The sequence below is a fragment of the Melopsittacus undulatus genome, chromosome 3 (genome assembly GCF_012275295.1).
Source record: "Melopsittacus undulatus isolate bMelUnd1 chromosome 3, bMelUnd1.mat.Z, whole genome shotgun sequence".
NCBI lineage: Eukaryota > Metazoa > Chordata > Aves > Psittaciformes > Psittaculidae > Melopsittacus > Melopsittacus undulatus.
The window spans coordinates 116,523,164-116,538,567 of NC_047529.1; the positions used below are offsets into that span (position 1 = coordinate 116,523,164).

General features: G+C 47.0%; 1 protein-coding gene across 5 annotated transcripts in view; it reads left to right on the forward strand.

Moving 5' to 3' along the window:
• Positions 1 to 15,404, forward strand: part of RD3 (RD3 regulator of GUCY2D) — a 50,737-nt gene that overhangs the window by 13,117 nt on the left and 22,216 nt on the right. Inside the window, exon 1 of one of the 5 annotated variants that reach the window (XM_031044464.2) lies at positions 5,856 to 5,967. The exons of 3 other annotated variants lie outside the window; for them this stretch is intronic. The gene's annotated coding sequence lies outside the window, so the exon portion shown is untranslated. Of the gene's footprint in view, positions 1 to 5,855; positions 5,968 to 6,293; positions 6,440 to 15,404 lie in introns of those variants that run through there. One more of the 5 variants, XM_031044463.2, reaches the window with a different exon arrangement.

A 15,404-nucleotide genomic window follows, 5' to 3' on the forward strand; every position in this document is an offset into this window, starting at 1 on the left:
AATGCGATTTACTAGATGCATCTGCTTCCATAGATCACCGTCTGCTTAAGAGACTAAAAACATGTGCTATTGCTAAATCACTGCATTCAACACCTTCCCCAGTGAAGCCCCCTGTGGCATGTACTGTCTTCGGTTGCTGATGGTCTCAGCATAAGGCTGGGTAATGGATGAATGGGGTGGCCTGGGGCTGGCTGTAAGGAAAGAGCAATTGTTGAGTTGAATTTAAATGAAACTTCAAATAAATAAATAAATCTCAGGCTCTAGATTTAGAATAAATCTCAGCATTTGTGGGATTAGAGTTTCAAATGTTGATCTCCCACGCTGAAAGAAATACAGGTCTGTGGGTGGATAATGCTACATATCTGTTGGAAAACGGGCGCTTAACTGAAGCAATTATGTTCAAGGCATTTAAGATATACCTGAGGAATCCACATTTTAAAGAGAACAAGTTTAATAAGAACTGAAAAACAAACTCATGCCAGAATTCCTCAGTTCCCCACCCTTGTGATCCTACTTTAATGGCTTGCTCGTGACCCACAAGCAGCAACTAGAATCTCTCCTTGCCCCTGCAACACTCAGGCTCTTCTGGCTTTAAATATGAACTGTTCCATGACTCTATGATTCTAAGTGTAGAAAGGATGGGGAAAGCAGGGAGCAGCCTCCTTGAAAGGAAAGACTTCTCCAGGGCCAAGCCCGTGTGAGGGTTGCAGTATGTCACCTTTCGTTTCTTGCTGTGCCAAAAGGCATTTGATGCTCATGGCCAGTATTTGAGTGCTTGGAAGGTTGGTGGAGCAGTGTCAGGAGCAGCCCAAATGCTGGGTTGAATCCTACTTAGATACCAGTGTTTTCCATGTCCTGTGTGTGTGACTTAGGAAAGATCTGTGGCTGTAAGTGATACCCCAGTGAATGTGTGCTTGATTCAAACACCCACAGGGTGCCCCCCCATGAAACACCATCATTTCAGAAACCTTTATTCTTAAGCAGTTGTTAGCAAAGAAAGAGGGTGATTCTACATCCCTAACTGCAGTATGTAGGCTTTAAAGCTCGAGAATGTAGTGACAGGGACATTTTGGACCCTGCATCTTTTCTTATGTGTTTAAAAGAAGCGTCTGTTAGACCCATCAAGGTTACAGGCATGCTCCAGAGGGATGTGTCTGATAAAGCTAATACTTCTTGCATGAGACATCCCATAAAGTTTCAGTGACATCATTAGATTATGCACTGTGTGGAGCAACAATTGGATTCTCTCTATGTTCTACATTTGTATTAAAAGAAACTACAACATCATCATCTTCCTTCTCCCAACCACTTTTTGTTTTTAATTCCCTTGTAAGTCAGATGAAATCACCTCTGGATTCTGGAACACACTCAGTGTATGGACAAAGTCTTGCTCTTGCTGAATTTAATGGCAAAGTTCCTGTTGCACTGAATCTTGGATGGTACCAAATTCACTTTTGGGTGCAAGAGAACAAACAGTTCGAGGCCTCCTGGCACTAATGAGAATCTGTGAATTGCTGTTGGTTCTATTTGCATCAGTTTAACAACATGTATTTGGATAAGACAGAGGCAAAACAGCTTTAAATACAGTGTGAAAGCGTTTCCATCTCTAGTACTAAAGCTGTTTTTGTCACATAATGAAGATTCTAGCTGAAAAACATACTACCCCTGTAAAATGGTGATATTAGAGACCGTGACAGCCTTTGAGATGTGGTCATTTTAAAAGCCAACAACCTTGATAATACCCTTTAGAGATTACTGTTTGTTAATAGTGCACATTAGGAATCAAGCAATCATAGAGAGTGCAATTAAGTGCATAATCACAGATATTTTCGACATCTGTCTGCTTATAGGCTCTATGGCAGGTTTTTTTTGCCTCTCCCCCCTTGCAGCCTAAGTGTCTTCAATTAATATATCACAACCATCTGTGTTGTAATTTTTGCTGCTCATCTTGCCTTTCTACATCTGGGTTTTGGCTGAATATTTCATGACTCTTCATCATTTTCACTCACAGCACTAAAAATACAGAATTAGTATTTGTTGGGTTGCTCACTGAAGATAATCCACAATTAAACAGACCACTACACTTCTGCTAAGTGATTCTTTAGGACGGTGAACACAAAGGCAAGAAGGAAGGAACACATTTGAACACCTGTGTATCAGGTTTTCTGGCACTGCCTACTTCAGATGCACAGAGGCAAAACCATCAGTGGGTCTGTCAGCTTTGAATCCCCAGCTTAAAGGGTGTTTCAGGGAGAATGGGCTATGTCATGGCTGGGAGGTTATTTTGTTGTTGTGTTCTGGGTAGTCTCCATGAGTGACTATCAGTGGTTTTTAGGGCCCTAGCTAAGTAAAGTCACTGCAACGGGGTTCTGTAGTACACAAGGAGCAGGGTAGATCCAGGCTCTCTTCACTATCAACAGTATATCAGATGGAATAAGCAGTTAAAGCTGGCTTCACTGGGTGGGCAATGCATGCAGCAAAGATGAAATGTGTTGGTTGTCACTTCCTAGTGCCATCGAGGTTAGGGGCATAGTGCTCCTAATAGTAACTCATTCCACCCCCCTACAGTGAAGCAAATGTTTCCTATTGCTTTCCCAGTGTCTTTTGAAATGTTTAGCTTGGGGGTTCATTCACAATAAATACTTGTCCATTACGCAAATCTATTGTCTGAAGTCATTGCTTCTGCCTGACTTTCTTTCCTTAAATTTCGTCCTTTAGTTAACACTAATTTTAAGTGACCTTTTTCCACTCCTGGCAGCATAGCATGCTGTGATTCTGCTTTCGATGGCTTCGGGATCTGTAGGCTTTAGTAAACCATAGCAACTGTCATCTCCTCCTAAGTGAGAGGAGAGCAAAAAGCGAACATCAGAGCCTACTCAGATACAGCAACAGGCTTCTCACTCAGGAGCTTGTACAGGAGAACTGCTTTTCAGTATAGCAAGAACTATCTTTGCAAAGACATTATGGTATGTTTATCTAAGACAGAAGTCCTTGATGAAACACAACTCTGTCTGCAATCCAAGGGGTTTTCCTGAGGAAGACCTGTACAGTGTTCTTCATGCAACTGTGCCCTAGGACACAGCATCCAGGTCTCTGCCTCTTTTCCTGAGCCAGGATACTATTTTCTTGAGCTGAATTTCTGACCTTCTGGTCTGTGGTCCCCTATGGCAATGTGATACCTCTGGGGTGAGGGGACACCCCACAGCAGCTGAAGTATCAAACCCAAGTCTTGCTGGGCACAGCTTCATGCCCACAGCCAAGTGGAGGGAGAAAGGGGCAGTCCCATAGTGAGGAGGAGAAGAAAGAGACATTCACTAACATTGCCAGTTTTCCCTATGGAGCCTCAGCCACAGAAAGGCTGGGACTGCTGCTACAGACTGAATGAACTTCCTCTGTTCTGCTTATAGTGCACTTCTGTGTGGGTGGGCTGGCTGGACTGGAAGTAAGCAGCAGGAAGAAGACCTCCCCAGTCAGTGATCAACTGCTTTGCTGGGCAAAAACAAGCATGACAAAAATATGACAAATAGCTCTGAAAGTGGCACTTTTCTAAGCAGGGTGTTAAGCCTATGAAAAAGGCAACGTTCCCCCTGTGAGCCCCATTATATTCATCTATATGGTTCACCCACTTAGCCAAAAACCAGCAGGCCAGATATAACCCTACCACATTATGCTGGACTTTTATCAGGGATGGAGTGAGATCTTTTGCTTGTGGTTGGACCCATGTCGATTGAAGAAGCCCCTCTTTAGTGCCAGTGCCAGAGGTCTGTGCCTTTGGCACTGCAACGTGAAGGATGTACAGCTCCCATCAGCTTGGTGTTTGTAATGTGCTCAGGTGAGTCAGGGCAGCATCGGATCAATCACACAAAATGGCAGTCCTGAATGGACAGCACTACAAATGATAATGATGAAACTCAATAATCATGGAATTGTCCTGGAAAACATAACGTGGAATAAGTCTTTACCCTGTCTACCTTAGCAGAGCACTAAGGAATTGGTGGTTTGAATGGTGACTGCTCAGGCAAGTCCTATCAGTATAACAGTAGGAGAATCCTTGGTTTCAACTGCTTAGTAAGGTGTAGGAGAGATTAATGACTTTTTTCATTGTGAGGCTTATATACCTGCAAAGAAATGCTCCTGAAGATGTTCCCCAGTCACCACAGTCTCAAATCCATGGCAGGAATTTCCCATGAATTCAGCACACTGAGGATACAACACCTCATTTGCCTGGTCCCTAAGTATTTTCAAGACAGGGTTTGCTCTGCATTAGTCCCAGTTGATGACTGCTGAAAGAAGTTTTAATGGGTGAAAATGTAAAGGTCTTTACCCATGTATGATGACTTTTAATTATAACTCAACAATCTGATGTTGGGCAGAGCACAGCCAGAATGTTATAAACCTCTGCAGACTGGTTAGTGGGCTGGGCTGGGCTGGAGCTGGGGACAGACACGTAATCCTCCATGGATAATTAGAGCAGAAAATGCTTCTAATCTCTTTGTTAGTCTGGTTTTGTCATTTGATCTAATAATAAACTAGATAAAAAGAAGTCCTCATACATTTTAATTTAGACTGAGCTGAGCTTCTTTAAGCCTGCAATGTTTTAGCTGCTCTGTTTTGATTTATGCACTAACTGTACAGACCTACATGGTCTCTGGGCCAGTTTTGACTCTTTCACCTCACTGACCTCTCACTAAATACAGCTCTCCTATCGACCTTTTAATAGACACAGCCACTCCTCATGGTTTTCCAGATCCACACACATCCCTTGCAGCTCCCAGTGCACAGGATGGTTCTTGTAACATGTTTGTTTCACAGATGGAGCTATTCCCTCTGACACTGTATGTCCTTCACCTTCCCAACAGCACAAACATCCATCCTTAGCCTCCTCTTCACCTCTCTCATCCCCTCCTAGCTCCCACGCCAACCCCTCATCATTCTTCGTCCCTCTGAACCCAATGAAACCTGTGACCCCTGACTGAAGCCCCTTGGACAGCTCTAGCTACTGATGGAAGCCCTGGTGATAAATGAATGAGAGTGACCGGTCAATGGGAATCAGCAGATGAGCCAGCGTGCACTTGCAGCCCAGAACCCCCTGTGTGCTGGGCTGCATCACCAGCAGTGTGACCAGCAGGTCGAAGGAGGTGATCCTGCCCCTCTGCTCTGCTCTGCTGACACCCCACTTGCAGCACTGTGTGCAGTGCTGGTGTCCTCAGCATAAGGACATGGAGCTGCTGGAGCAAGTGCAGAGGAGGCCACGAGGATGCTCAGGGGCTGCAGCACCTCCTGTATGGAGACAGGCTGAGAACATTGGGGCTGTTCAGCCTGGAGCAGAGAAGCTGCTTGGAGACCTCAGAGCAGCTTCCAGTGTCTGAAGGGGCTACAAGGATGCTGGAGAGGGACTCTTCATCAGGGACTGCAGCCATAGGACAAGGGGTGATGGGTTCAGACTGAACCAGGGCAAGTTCAGGTTAGATCTAAGGCAGAAGCTGTTCCCTGTGAGGGTGCTGAGGCGCTGGCACAGGGTGCCCAGAGAAGCTGTGGCTGCCCCATCCCTGGCAGTGCTCAAGGCCAGGTTGGACACAGGGGCTTGGAGCAGCTGCTCCAGTGGAAGGGGTCCCTGCCCATGGCAGGGGCTGGAACTGGATGAGCTGTAATGTCCGTTCCCCCCCAGGCCGCTCTGTACCCCCGTGCTCCCACCGCACCGTGAGTTATCCCTGCACATATAACCCACAGAGCAGGCCCCGCGGGGGTCGGGGCCGTGCCGGGGCCGGGCCCTGCGGTCGGGAGCGCGCCGCCCCTGGGTCAGACCGCGTTAGCGTTGTCGCCATGGCAACAACAGCCGGCGGGGGAGTGGTGGACGCGCCTCAGCCCGCCTGGAGCCGGCTCCGATCAACTTCGGCGGAGGGCGGCGGTGAGGCCGTGCTGCCCCGGCGGAGGACGGGAGCTGGACCGCGGGGAGGCCGTGTCCCGGTAAGGACGAGGGGATGGGGGGGGTGACCGGAGGGACCGATGTGGTGCCGAGAGGAGCGGAGCGTTGGGTGCCCGCCCTGGAGCCATGAGGCGGGGGGGGGGTGTGTGGTGTGAGGTGTGTGGTGGTGCGGCTGAGGGCTCAAACCCCGGCCGCTTCATGAAGTGCGGATTGTCCTGTGAACGCCGCCCGTTTCTTCACAGAAACCCCACAAAGTTGTCAGGGTTTGGAGGGACTTTTAAACAGGCACCGAGCTGTGCCCGAGCCCCGGGTCTCTAGCGGTACCCACCAACCCCTACTAGCTCCAGAGCGCTGCTGTAAACACAGCTGTTATCCCTCGTCAGCAGGGCTAATCCCTGCCCCAGGGTGGATTTAAGCTGGTGGGGCCACTCTAGAGGGCTTCACTCCAAGCCTGTCCTCTTTCCTCGGCTGAGCCCGGCTCCCTCTGCCCGCACAGGAGCACCGCTGCCTGAGGTGAGGCGGGTGGGTGGGCAGGGGAGCGGCTGGGCTCGGGCATCGCTGCCTGCATGGCTGGGCATTGGGTGACCGGTTACATACAGAGCAGGCAGCCGGGGAGGAAAGGGTGGTTTGTGCTGCTTTAAGCTTGTCCCACTCGTGTTTAAGATCTCTCATGTTAAACACCTGCCTTGCTACGTGTCTTCTGTGAGGAACCCCGATGTTTAGTAACCCCAGCCGCTAAGGCCAGTGAGATAGCTGTGGAGTGATGGCAGTGTAACTGAGAACCCACTACACACTATACATCACTTAGTGCTAACACACTAGGTAAAATCTGCTTCAAGGCAGCGCTCTTCATTGCTTATGCTTCTCTGTGGATGGGCTGTAGGTGGTTCCTACAGGAGAAGGGTGAGCTTTCCCAGAGCTCTGCCGGTTGCTCCCTGTGCTGTATGTGATCCCTACAAAAAGAGGCTCAAGTTTTCAAGCTGTTAACTTGGCTTTCTTCTTTTGGGTGCTAGTTTTAAAGCCATGTGTATTTTTAAGTAATTCCTGTCACCAAACTTTAACACTGGTCTTAGGGTTCTCCAGTACAGGGAAAACTCACACTAAGAGCTGTGCAGTGATTGAGACACAGTGAGACTTTGGGATCTCCGGTCAACATTCTTTCTGATAGATACTGTAACCAAGCTTCAGTACTGGCTAGAAATGTACAGGCATCCATTAAAATGCATTCTCACCTTATGATGCTGTGAGTTACTCCTGCTTTCACAGAAGAATCAGTCCTCAGTCTGGGTGGCAAATACACACCATTAATGGCTGAATGAATGGTGAAGGATATTTTAGGTCTCTCTGTCCTGACTGGAAACCTGGCTTTGTAGTCTGCAGGGATCTAAGAAACGTACAGAACTGAAGGTGTGTTTGATCCAGCACAGTAAGAGCTGAGCAAAATGTAGGAGTTTTAATAACAAGGCAGGCAAACAGAGCAGATCAGTGTGTTTTAACTTCCTCCCTTCAGCAGGTGTAGGTAACAGTCCAGTACAGGTTGTATTTTATAGAGTGCTTTTTATGGTTGCTATTAGAAAACACTGTTTAGAGCATGAGTGGGAATTTGGCATGAAAATAGTCCTGTTTCTCAGCAGATGGAACTCATTTGCTCTCATAAGTAGACAAACTGTAAAATGCTACTCTGCTTCATAAGCAGATTTGAGTAACACCCACCCTTTTGCTTCTGCAGATAACACAAAGATTATCTTCTGTAGAGAGTCCCAGTCATTAGTAGAGCTCTAGGCTCTTCCATCCCTTTTTCTTTAAGATCTGTGGACTGGATTTTCATCTGCAGTTAATCACCACAGCTCTTTTATTTACTTTGGTGAGGCAAATCTGGTTTATATTAGTGCAGCTCTACAGTAGATCATGAAGTGGTACCTGTTAGATCAGCTACCCTTTCTCCTCGTGTCTTGGCTAGCGACTGAAAAATACCTTTCTCATTCATACAGGAGCTTGGAGCCCAGTTCATGCCGAATCCTTGCTTCTTACCCCTCTTGCAATCAAAGTGCAGATGTAAAATGCACCAGAGGGACTTGTTTTCTAAAAGATTGAATCTCTAAGGATGTATTACAATTTAAACAGATGCTGGGGAGGTGAGAGCAATATTTTTGTGTGTGTTCTCCATTTTAAACAGTTTCATTACAAAAAAACTTTTGAGGGCTACTAGCTGTAGAAAAAGTGACATACCCATGTGTACCATAGAAAGGCTATGGTAGAAATGGTACCACTTCTGTTTCTCTTTTTTGTTGCAGCACCTTGTAGTACACTCTGACTGTCCTATTATGCTAGCTAGCAGTGATTTTTAGTCATGCACATTCACAAGTGGCTTTAGTGACTTGTAACTCTCCTTGGCAATTACACCAGACAAAGCCCCAGCCCATTTCTATAACACAGAGAATGCAAACTGCTGGAGAAAAGAACCCCCACTAATGTAGAAATTAGAGTGTATGCTGAATGGCAGCATGGCTCTCACACGTTTTGAGAGTACTTGTCATTCAGAAGCAGACGTAGGCAGCAGCAGGAGCTGTCAGCCTGCAGCAGGCTGGTCAGACCATGAGCACTGCCCTGCCAGAGGCAGACAGGCATTACCTGGCACGCTGTGGCCTGCTGAGTTCCACAGTGCCCTGTCACGTCAGCTCACTCCTAGACACTGCTGTGAGGCTATTTTTGCTGTCCTCAACACCTGCAGCCATGAAGACTTGACAATAAATAACGTTTCATTTAAAACGTTGGCTCGATCCCCTGTACTTCCGTTATTCAGAACTCCTTGCTGCTTGTAACAGGGTCATGTCCTTCAATGCACTTTAACTGTGATATTGTTTTGATCCAGAAATAGCTTGTGTCCATCACACCAAGAGAATTGGTACACTCATAAAGCAAAACACAGGTTCTCTGCTGTGGTCTGTAAGCACACCTCTGAGTGTCCCCAGCAGTAACCTCTCTGTATTCTGCAGGTCAGCATGAGGAATGCTGCTGTATTAGTATCATTATATATGCATTGCTTCTAAGTTTCTTGATTGAAAAGCTCTAGCTGCTGCTTTTTTAGCATTAATTGCCTTGTAGCAACTTTGGGAATAGGTATGGGTTCTCTGGCTGAGGTTATAATAATTTCCAGTGGGATTATAGTTGTGTGGCAATGTGTAAACACCGTGGCCTTCCATGCCATTAAATAAGAATGGAGATTCCAGACAGATAGGAAGTAGGGTTCTTTGGACCCTAGTAAGGTAAAAACTTCTGCATTGAGAGGATAAAGAACTCTGCAAAAAAGCAGTGGAGAGCAGGGATCCTTTTACAAAGCTATGATGGACTATATTAATAAAACTGAGAATGCATTGGCAGCAGTTTCTTGAATTAGAATTTGCTAAGATTCTTTGTTCAGAACAGAATTAAAATGTCTTTATTACAGAAGAAGTCGCATTTGGGGTTGACCTGTGCTGTTGTTGCTACTCAGTGCCACTCCATGCAGGTAGAGAAAGCAGCATAGCCATGGCTCCAAAGTCTGCGGGAGAAGCTAGCTCACTGCACCAGTGAGCACACACACAACTCAAGGATGGGGGTAGCCAAACTGGCTTGAATCTACCTCTGAGTTGCAGTCTAGGGAGATACTGGATATCCTTTGCTACCCAAAGGATGCTGAGTTTTTTCTGGTTAATGAAAGAAGAAAAAGAAGAAGGAAAAATGTTTAATATGCTCTTCAATTTGATAGCCTCTGTTATCCCTGTGAGTGCATGTCTCTTTTAATAAGTACAGTTATGAACACAATTTGGGGATGGAGCCCATCCCACTTCTCTTAGAAATAACTTTTCTTTGTTTGTTACCCTCTCATCTGGTGTGTGTGGGAAAAGTAGTTCTGTGTCTCTGATCCCTGGCAGTAAGGAACTACCACCCATAAGAAGGGAGGAAGTTTGTTGGTATGCTTTGCCCAGATGACAGTGGATTTCCTGGGACTCTGTCCACAGCCAGCTGAGTGACAACATTTCCATTGACATCACTGGACTTTGGATTAGGCTGTTCATTATTTGGATTAGATGTTGATCTCCTACAAAGCAAAAGGGTCCTGCTGCTTGACTGAGGGTTTACCAGAAAGCAGCCCAGCTCTAGCAAGTGGTGATCCACACTGCAAGAGCCTGAAGAAGACTGATGTCTGTCAAGTTACATGAACAGCCTGCAGCTGGCCAAAGAGCATCCAAAGAGCAAGCTACAGAGATGTACTGTCCTTGTTAGTAGAAGAGCTAGGAAAGGCTGAATTCCTGTTCTAGGCAGGTGAAAAACAAGACATGTGATGTCCAATACTTACTGTGATTCTTTGGTGCATTCTGTGGAGCAAGAAACGGAAATCATATGTGGAAATATAGGAGAAGGTGAAAAAGTAGGAGACAAGATGGAATTGTACAGAACCTGCCACAAGAAGAGAAAGGAGAGCTGTAAAATATGTGAGGAGGAAAACTGATGGATTGCTGACAACACAGAGAACAGAAATGAGGTTTGGAGAAAGGCAAAAAGCTTCTTTAGAACTAAAGCTACCAGGAACCTTTCACATGCAAAACTCTAGAAGGACTTATTGGCAGTCACTAAAACCTGAAGCAAGCCCTCCAAGGCTGTGTGAGAGGAAGTGAGGTTCTCCAGACTTCACACAGCTGAGCTAAATGTGTGCTTAAAACACTGAGGTGGTTGGTTGCACTTGCAGTCAATGGAGGGAGGGGAAGGTTTATCTTCTAGACAAAGGTCTGTGGTGGATGAGGCAAAAGTCTTGAAACCAGCTTCAAGATTCAGTTTCTGGAGTGGAGTGTGTGTAAACTGCTCTGAGACTTTGGTTGGGTAACACCAGAGTAGTTCATCCTCTGGATTCTGTCAGCTCCCAGGATGGCCTCTTACAAGGGATCGGAAAATGGGCTCACTGTGCAACATAAAGGTCTGTATTCAGATAGGGCAATGTCTGTCTTTCAATAATTGTAAAGTGAGTGCTTGTAGAGTGTGAATTTGTCCTTTTCCCCTGTAAAAATGCCAGGCTGAAATTTTGCCTTCTTTCAGTTGCCCAAATCCTGCCAACAGTCCTTTGAGCCTTTCCTACTAGGAAAGCCATTCTGAGCCATTTAATGATTAGCTTGCATGTGAGCTTTCAATTAAAACCAGCAGCCACAATTAATGGAGCCCACAGGATCTTCTGCAGGCTGCAAAGACCAGTAGTGGGAAGAGTGGTGGCTTGTCAAGCCTGCTAAATAGAGATGGCCCCTTTCCAGCTCTCAAAAGGAGGAGATGATGGATGAGAGATGGGGAAGGAAACAATCTCATACACACAAGACTCCCTTAGGAGCAGCCAGCACAAGCTGCCAGTGAGCATGAAATGCTTGCATAGGGTTTGTCTTCATCTGAGAACAGGCCATTTCCACTGCAGGTAAGGTGCTTCTCTTACTTTGTACTCTTCTCTTGTGGAACCAGATTTTTCAAGTGATGTATGGGAGACAAGTGGAAGCTCCATTCAGAGTTAGTGGTGTCCATGTTCCCTTATGAAAAGCAAAATTACCTTTTACCAGTGGTTTATGAAAGCTCTGGGACAGAGCAGAGCTCAGATTCAGCAGCCTTGCTCAGACAAAGTTATCCAAAACACTTTCCTAGCTGATTGTTCTTTGCAGTACCAGTGCTAGGTAAAAGGGTTCTCCTCCTGCACAACTACTTCCTTTGGGGCAGACCTGTGACATAAAACATAAAGGCAGTAAGAACAGTTGAGGACCATGTGAAAGCCAGAGCAGGTCAAATTAGAGCCCAGGTCTCTTTGCTCTCTGTCCCAGTTCTGACCACTAAATTCCCCTCTTGCCCCTCTTCTAATGAACAAAAGAGCTGCTGAGCTTGGCATAGCTGGAAGGGCATTCCTCAGCTTCACAGTTACACTCATTTACCCCTGTCACTGAGGTCAGCAGCGTTACACCGATGTGTACACCAGGTCATAGCCAGAATAAGCGCAAAGCAAGCTAGCCATTTGCTGGTGAAATACAGAAGGGCACGCTCACCTTCATCAGATGAAGGCACAAATGGAAATAATAATGATACATGGATTGGTCAGGTATCTGTAAAAGCTTATGAAAGATTGCTGTTGTCACATAAGCTGAAAAGAAACAGGAGACTTTCAAACCAGTTACAAGTGCCAGTAGTCTGTTATGCTGCTCACTTTTGCTTGTAGGGCTTACCTATGTGATACATAAGTGGTAGGATGAAGGAATGGTCCTTAAGTTTTAAGGATCTTCATCCTGAATAGTGTGTAATGGTGAATGGAGGCTACCATGTAGCAGGATGCAGGTACACGTGAGGATGGTGGGATTATGGAGTTGAAGCTTTCGGCACATCATTCACGTGTCTTGGGCAGGTATTTCAGCAGCAGGCAGGCAGAGCGTGCTCCTTTGAGAGCTGTTAGCTGGACTCACCCTGGCCATGAAAGCAAATGAAAGGACCTGCTGCTCTTCCTCCTGCTGAGCACAGAAATGAGAGAGGAGCAAGATTACTTCCAGCAGCTGCTGACTATGGCTGCTATCATAAGGATAATCATAGGTGATTCTCCAGGGCAAGAGCGATCACTACAGCAACCTCTCACATGTAAGCACTGTAAAGCAGCAAAGGTGTTAATGTTTGTACAGTTTCAGAAGAGTGCCTCTGGCCTTGCACACCTAGCTAGCTACATCTGTGTCCTGTGGAAGCTGTCACTCCTGAAGGAACTGGTGGTGCTTGCTGGGAGAGGTAGGGTAGAGGGCTAGAAAAAGAGTCCTTTGGTGCAGTTTGGCAAATTTGCCGTTTCTAGACAAGATTAAGCATTAGATCCTGACATAATTTCATACCTGGACACTGTACAGACTATCCATGGGCTTGGAGCATTTTCCATACTGAAATGGTGTGACATATTTATATAACATGAATATTTTTGAAAGAGAACAAGGCTACATTAGGGCAAGTGCTAAAGGCATGAAAGCAACTGAAGCATCCTTCTCACCTGGTGCAGATGGTGATGGTCTTCCAGGCACTGAAGTCAGAATCCTATTGACCATTGCTGTTCTAGGGAGTCTGGAAGGTTATGGCTCTCAGCAATAGTGGGAGTACTGGGTAGTTATGAGCTTTTGGTGATCTGCATTGTCACTAAAGGCTCTAGGCCCCAATACAGCAGCTAAAATCAAAAGCCTGTTTTCCCCCTTTCATGTCTCTCTTTGTGTCTGTGTCTCATCACTGAGGATTTGCTCTGGCCCTGCAGAATGAGGCTCTTCAGTCATTACCTTCATGTTAACTCTATGTCCTGATTGGGCTGCTGCCAAGAGTAGCTTTTTGGTAATCCCAGCTGCAACACTTATTTGTGCCACCCCTTCTCCCTGGGGGCTAAAGGAAGGGAGCAACAAGGCACGTAAGTGTGCTGTGTGAAGAAACAGATGCTGTTTTGCTCCTGCTCACGTCCCTAGTGCCTGCTTTGGATTCCATTGTGTTTAAATACAAATACAATAGTTAATAACTTTGTTCCATGCATTGTCCTCTTGAAGTGACTCCAAGAAGGGACTGGCCAGGTGGACAGTTAAATCCATCTCTTGCTGAGCTGATTGGTGCAGTTTTTTCTGCCTTCTCTGTTTTCCCAGCAGCAGAAACCTCTCACTTAGAAGGAATAACAATTTAAACCTTAATATGCAGCTACTTCCCTGTCAGCCCAGCCTCAGTTCCCTTGACACTGGTGGTAATGCTCTTCTAGCATGGCTCGTAATTCAACTTCAGTTTCTAGAAGATGCTACAGCCTCTCCTGCTTGCAACAGCACATCTGCTAAATAATAAGTAAAGCTCTGCCTGGCCTTGTAGTTACTGTACCTATTGCTTCTGCTAGGACTAGCTAAGTACAGGTGAGCTCTACCACTCAGCAGCAGCAAACCTACCTGGGTGGATTGGGTTTGTGTGGCCAGGTTTTGGTAGCAGGGAGGCTACAGGGGTGGCTCCTGTGAGAGGAGTGAGAACATGGGAGAGAAACAGCTCTGCAGGCACCAGGGTCAGTGAAGAAGGAGGTAGGAGGTGCTCCAGAGCAGACTCCATTGCAGCCCATGGTGCAGCCTATGGGGAGGCAGCTGTGCCCCACAACCCCTGGAGGTTAATGGTGGAGCAGATTTCCACCTGCAACCCATCAAAGACCCTATGCTGGAGCAGGGGGATGCCCAAAGGAAGCTGTGACCCCATGGGAAGCCCATACTGGAGCAAGTTTGCTGCAGGAGCTGTGACCCTGCAGGGACACAGTCTGGAGCAGCCTGTTCCTGAAGGATGCATTACATGGAAGGGACCAGGCTGGAGCAGCCTGTTCCTGAAGGATGCATTACATGGAAGGGACCAGGCTGGAGCAGCCTGTTCCTGAAGGATGCATTACATGGAAGGGACGCAGGCTGGAGCAGTTTGAGAACTGCAGCCATGGGAAGAACTCATGTTGAAGTTCATGCAGGACCTGTCTCCTGTGGAGGTTCCCCACTCTGGAGCAGGGAGGAGTGTGAGGAGTCCTCCTGTGGGGAGGAAGGCGCAACAGAGACAAGGTGTGATGAACTGACCACAGCCCCCATTCCCATCCCCTGTGGCACTCGGGGGGAGGAGATGGAGGATTCGGGAGTGAAGTTGAGCCTGGGAAGAAGGGAGGGGTGGGAGGAAGGTGTGTTAAGATTTGGTTCATTCCTCATTCCCCTGCTGTGGTTTGATCGGTAACAATTTAATGTCCCCCAGTGGGGTCTGTTCTGCCTGTGCTGGTAACTGGTGAGTGTCTCTCCTGTCCTTGTGCTGGTAACTGGTGAGTGTCTCTCCTGTCCTTGTCTCGACCCACAGCCTTTTGGTGTATTTGCTCTGCCCTGTCTGGCTGAGGAGGGCAGTGACAGAGCAGCATTGGTCAGGGTCAACCTACCACACCAGGTCACCTCTCCTGCCCTTGTCCCTAAGGATCTTTAGCTTGGAGAAGAGGAGACTGAGGGGTGACCTCATCAGTGTGTACAGATATGTAAAGGGTGGGTGTCAGGATGATGGAGCTAGGCTTTTTTCAGTGATATCCAGTGGTAGGACAAGGGGCAATGAGTGTAAACTGGAGCATGGGAGGTTCCACGTTAACATCAGGAAGAACTTCTTTACTGTAAGAGTGACAGAGCACTGGAACATGTTGCCCAGGGGGGTTGTGGAGTCTCCTACGTTGGAGATATTCAAGGCCCGCCTGGATAAGTTCCTGTGTGATATACTCTAGGTTACCCTGCTCTTGCAGGGGGGTTGGACTGGATGATCTTTCGAGGTCCCTTCCAACCCTTGGGATTCCGTGATTCTGCAGGCTAGAATGTGCCTGCCAGCAACAGTTTGACTCCATGTGTTGAGCTTTTCATATAGGGTTGCTGCAATGTCATGTTCTCCCATGAGGATTCAGATGGGCAAACCTTAGCTCCAGCTCTTCTGTGTGGGCAGG